The 5,831-nt window shown below is 59.0% G+C and overlaps 1 long non-coding RNA gene across 1 annotated transcript; it reads left to right on the top strand.

The window, feature by feature from the left end:
* Positions 1-3,265: 3,265 nt before the first annotated feature.
* On the top strand, positions 3,266-5,211 carry LOC118354758 (uncharacterized). Its single transcript, XR_004815808.2, has 3 exons — positions 3,266-3,544; positions 4,362-4,498; positions 4,592-5,211. It is a non-coding gene; the product is annotated as an uncharacterized LOC118354758 (long non-coding RNA).
* Positions 5,212-5,831: the final 620 nt, after the last annotated feature.

Genomic DNA, 5,831 nt, shown 5'->3' with positions numbered 1-5,831 from the left:
GGCTGGGCCGCGAGCCTGCCAAGCTTCCTTCCACGGGGAGGAGGTCCCAGTGGCCATGAGACTAGCGTGCACCCCATAGACAGCACCCAGGGATGTGTTCCTGCTATTTTACCTTTTTTTGGGAGGAAGCCAGGGAGAAGGGTCACTACAGGTCAGCCTGCTGGGCATCTCCGAGGGGCCTGCCTGCACCCAGGAGAGGGCCGAGGCCCAGGTAGGGAGCCTGGGAGCAGGGATTGGCTGCTGCTCTCACCATCCATGCCCCCTGCCCTGCCCCTGTCTGGCTTTGACCCCTCCCCAACCTCCAGCTCCCCTTTGTGTCTGCAGGGTCTGAGCCAGGCACATCCTGGTCCCCTGACCACCGTTATTGCTTCAGGACCAGGGGCTTGACCCTTGAGTGTCCAAGCAGTGTTTTTAGGACTTTTCAGGGACTTGCTCTCTTCCGATGGATTTAGCCATCAGAGATCCGAGGAGCCCAGCGACTGCAGCTGACCTGGTGGCAAGGAAAGGGGGGGGTCTTACGGGTCTTCCCCGTGTGTCCCCACCCCCACTAGCCTCGCGCAGGGTCGAATCCCTCTTGTGGCACCCTCCCACCCCCTCCTGCGCCCCCCATGCCAGTTTGCTGCGCTGGCATAATTCCTTATGCTAACATTAACATACTGGGGAGCCCATGACCCCCAAAGCTGCGGGACCCTGCTGAGCTGTGTCAGGCTAATTATGCCCGTTTCTTTTCAGACACTTCTGTACTTCTCCTGAGAGTTGCGTCGTAGCTGCCATAACAATGATTAAAGTGCTGGCAGACGCCCTGCTGGGCGCCCAGAGCACACAGAGCCGGCTGCTGGCTGCAGACAGGATGCGCACCCCGCGGGGCCAACACCCGGTGGAGGCGTTCAGGGGCCATCAGTCCACCCGTTCAGGGGCAGTCACGTCCACCAGGCAGGTTGGGGGGCTGGTGGTGTTTCTTGGGGGCGCGGGAAGGACAAGAAAAGTGGGGAGGGATGTGACTGGGCAAGGCCAGGCTCGTGGCCGGGGGCGGGTGGGCGGTGGAGGGCGAGACCCAGGTGCTGTCCATCCCGCGGGGAGGGAGCTGGGCGGGCGGCAAAGGCCAGGGTCACGAGTGGGCAGGAGCCAGAATGGAGCAGAGAGAACCCTGCTGCCCGCGTCAGAGGAACGACCCTGGGGAAGATGAATGGAAGTGAAGACCTGTCACCTTCCCAGGCTCCCATGGAGCTCTTTGCTGGAGTCTGAATTGAACAAGGCTTTGTCTTTTTGCATAAAGGGAAGGAAGGAGATGTTCCGACCGATGCTCTGACGCAGGATGATGCTCCTTAGCCACTTACAGGATGATAACCTGTGCCGAGCGCCCCTTCCTGACGGTTATTAATGACTCTGGGGATTGTAAGCAGCATCAGCTGAGCGACAGTGGTGTGCCAGCAGGCATTGTGTGAAGGGTTTCACAGCCCCTGGCTTATTTATTAATCCATAGAATAAGCCTATTGGGTGAGAAACAAGGGTGTTGGGAGTGAGGCTTGCTTAGAGTCGTTCCCCAGCACCCCCATCTGACCCACTAGCCCGTTTGCAGACCCACTGCCTCTTCGCCCAGGCAAGCATCACGGTGGGAGCCTTGGCATCCTCCAGCCTGACCCCGCTGTCATATTCGTGGCATCACTGACCAGCTTGACCTCCCTGGGTCTGGGTGCTCGACAGTCAACTTCAGGACTGAGAGATGGTTTCCTGGATGGTGCAGGCAGAGGGCTCGTTCCCTCACGGGTGCTAAGTCGGGTGCCCATATGCCTCAGCCTCTGTTGCGTGCCGGGGACGCCGGGGTCGGCAAAACTTTCTTGGAGTGTTCATGGAGGCCTCAGTACAGATGGGAAATGTGGCCCGGGAGAGTTGGCACTTGGCTGGAGGTCACTGGTCCTTTTTTTTCTTTCTTTTAAAAAAGATTTTATTTATTTATTCATGAGAGACACAGAGAGGGAGGCAGAGACACAGGCAGAGAGAGAAGCAGGCTCCCTGTGGGAAGCCTGATACAAGACTCGATCCCAGGACCCCGGGGTCATGCCCTGAGCCAAAGGCAGACACTCACCCACTGAGCACCCCGGGTGCCCAGGGGTCACTGGTCCTAACCACCATGTTCAACTGTGGGCACACCTGTGTGGCATAGATAATATGTCTCCTGGGGGCGCTGTATCCCCAAGGAGCAGACCATCCATTGTCTCAAGCCTGGCTTTGTACCCTCCCATGGGGCCCATCAGTTTGGGGCCGTTAAACCTCACGAGCTGTGCTGCTGTGTTGGCTGAGGTTGGAGAGAAGACACAGAAGCTCTGGCTTGGCCCTGGGGGGAGGACACCAGAGAAACAGGTGATGTCCAGCCCGCGTGGCTTTGGCTCCAGGAAGGGCGTCTGTGCCATGCCCTGTCCCACGGGGCCGTGTGGCATCCATCACTGCCAATACTCACAGACCTCGGGGGGTCTGGGTGCAGCAGGATGCTTGTGTGCCCCTCTCTGTCCCCGAGCGTGCACAGAGCTCTTCCAGACGCTTCAACACCCCCCATCACCCTTGATCATGACGATAGCCGGCGAAGAAGGCATTATTATAAATGCTTTTATGGGTGAGAATGTGAAAGTTGACTCCTCCAGTGGAGGCAAATCTCTGCTCTGCCACTTACCTACTGGTCACTTGGCATTGTGTGTGACTTGAAAGCTTGGACGAGCTCTCGCCCCGCTCCTGCCATGCGGTCTCACGAAGCAAGGCCCCCGTGCTTTGTGTGTGCCGCTTCTCTGACTTGGTTGCCCCCTCCAGCCACCTCAGCCTTTCTGCCCTTCCGATCCGTAAACACATGTTCCCCTGTGTCATTGACTCCTCTGCTCAAGAGAAATGAAGCCACATCCACAAGAGGACCTATATGCAAATATCCATTCTCCAACCTTGGACAAACATGTGGAAATGACCCACGAGCATGTTGCAGAGTGTTGCTGGTGGCAAAACCCAGCTTCTGATGGGCCATGAGAGGTGCAGAATCTGGGTCAGAGGTAAGAGCGCCTTTTCCTTGAGAGGCAGGATCAAGGAGCAGGTGTCAGGCCTGTAAATGAGGAAGAGGGTCCAGGTGAGAGGCGCCATCTGCATCTCTGGCTTGGGGCTGGGAAGAGGCTTCTGTTGAGAAGCCCCGCAGGGCGATGGGGAGGGGAACCTGCCGGCTGCGGAGGGAGGGATGGGGGGGCAGGTGAGGCGGCCCAGCTGGCAGCGGGGCGTGGGCATTGGCAAGCCCGGAGCCCGGGTCACAGGGGTGGGGATGCCTAGTGCAGGGGTGAGGCAGAGCACTGGCCCAGGCAGGGCTGTTGGAAGGCAGAAGAGGGGAGAGCCCTGGGTTCTATAGGACGTCTTTGTAGAGTCGGACACGGGACCTCTGTCAACCCAGGTGGCTGCATTGCTGTGCCCTGGACTGGAAGTCTGAGAGCAGGTGCAGGTGCAGCCCGGATGCCGGTGAGAGCCTCCTCTGGCCCTCTCCAACCAGTCCTCGCGGGGCAGAGGGATCCCGGAGGAGGTCCGTACCTGTCTCTCCTTACAAGGGGACGAATCCCATTAGGAGGGCCCCACCACTGTGACCTCAGAATCTATGTATCCCCAATGGGCAGTCCCCAAATATTGCACAGGGAATGAGGGCCTCAACATGTGGATCTGTGGGGAGGCATGAGTTAGTCCATGGCACATGGGTATGAACCGGGACTTTCTGGAACCCCAGACATTCCCGTGTCCTCTCCAAGTGGCTGCACAACACGTTACCCATCTGCTGCCTGCGGAGGGGTGTTTGGGGCCACGGTAACCATTTCAGTGATTCTGTGAGTTGGGCTGTGCGTTCTCTGGGACCGAATTGTGTCCACCCCAAAATCACCACCCTACTCCCCGTGGACCATGTTTAGACATATGGGCGGTAAGCAGGGTTAGATGAGGTGGGGCCCCGGCCTCATAGGGTTGGTGTCCTGAGAAGAAGACACCCCAGACCCCGAACAGTGAGAAGGGAGGTTCTGTTGCTGACACACTGGAGTCTGTGGTCCTTGGCGAGGGCACCTGCGGACTGCGGCGGCCCTGGTGTAGCTCGCCACCCTGCTCGTTTGCAGAACTTCATGGACGCACGCACACTCTCAATGAGTTCAGGTTCCTTGAACACCGACTACTCAGCAAGCACCACATCACGGGCTGGGCTGGGTGATGGGCTCCTGGTGGAAGAGTGGAAGCGCTCTGACTCAGGAGTGGAGAGGTGTGTTGGGGCCGGATGCCGGTGAAGGAGAAGGATGCTTCCGCTCCTTCTGCCCTGTGAAGATGCGCAGGCAGCAGGTTTTGCTGTTACTCTCATTTTACAGCCTCCAGGTCAGAGACTCGCCCAGACTTCCTTCACTGGTGAGCGCAGGACCCAGGACCCAGACCCAGGCCCATGGTGCAGTGTCGTGGTGCACGTGGCCGTCAGGAGGGGCGGGGCCACGCTGCAGGCCCAGACCTGGTGGGTCCCAGGGCGAGCTGTTCTCCAGCTCTCACCGTGGGTTGGTCCCTTGTGGCCGGTGCTGCCGTGTCTGATCCTTTGCTCTGAATTCAGGTTGATGGAGGCTGCCGTCTCTGATTTTGCCGGAGCCCTGGAGTCTCTGGGTCCCTCTGGATGCTCCAGCCCACAAATGACTGTCTTCATTTCTGCTCACACGCGTTGTCCAGGACCAGGCAAGTATGGCCCTGACGGAGGAGCGGAGATACGGAGAGGCCTTTGTGCTCCCCTGGGAATGAGTGGGTGCAGTGTGATTGCAACGAGAACCCCCATGGGAGCCTGGAGGCTGCTGATGGCCCCAGAAGGAAGGATGCACACCTGAACCTAGCTCGGCGTCGGGGCACTGGGGTCTGCAGGTCCCAACAGCAGGCTCACAGGTGTGAAAGTGTACCATCTTCCCCCCCACCTCGGTTCCGGCCCCCCACACCTCCATGTCATCTCCTTGGCTGAATGTCTCTGGGGTTGGCTGCCGCGGCCAAGCCCTGCTGCTGGCACAGGCCCGTTCTGGGTGAGACTGATGGCTCCTGGACACACGCAGACGGCACGGGAAGAAATCTGTCCTCGTTGCCTGAGCCTCGGGCCGCTGTGGAGGGGGCAGTTTTTCACAGGAGTGTTAACTCTGAGTCGTTCTGGGGCTCCCGAGCACAGCTAAGCAGACAGGCTCTCCGAGATGAAAAATAAAGCGTTTTTATGATGCGATGAAAAGCCTTCTTTCTCTTCCTAAGGAAAAAAAATTATGTCCGCGTGTGTATGGGTTTGCAGTAAGTATAGAAGGATTAAGCCTTTGAAACTGTCGATTTATATCCTCCAGGAGCAAGCCTGCTTCGTCTTGGAGGGGAGGGAGACCTCCAGGCAGGGGCGAGACAGCTCCGGGCACTCACTCCCCAGGCAGGTCGTGTGTCCTGAGCACACCACGGCCTGCCAGGCCTGGGGCAGGGGCGGGGAGCACAGGGCCTGGACCCGCAGCCTCTGCAGTCCACGAGGCCAGCACTGAGCACATGGGGAGTGGGGACATGGGCCCAGAGGGGGTGGGGGTGGAGGATGCTTCATGGAGGGGGAGGGAGGAACTGACCAGGGGAGGGTTGGTCCTGGTGGGAGTAGGGAGGCCGGCCCGGGCTCCACCAGGCCTCTGCCAGTGAACGGGTAAATGGCTGGGCTGTGGGTTCTAACAATGACCCTAAACCTGACCCTGACCCTGACCCTAAACCTGACGCTGACCCTGACCCTAACCCCGACCCTGACTCTGACCCTGCACCTGACCCTGACCCTAAAATACAGATGTTTAAGGACACCTGGT

Source organism: Canis lupus, chromosome 5 (assembly GCF_003254725.2).
Source record: "Canis lupus dingo isolate Sandy chromosome 5, ASM325472v2, whole genome shotgun sequence".
NCBI lineage: Eukaryota > Metazoa > Chordata > Mammalia > Carnivora > Canidae > Canis > Canis lupus.
The sequence above is the reverse complement of the archived record's forward strand: the minus strand, read 5'-3'. Positions and strand labels throughout refer to the sequence as shown.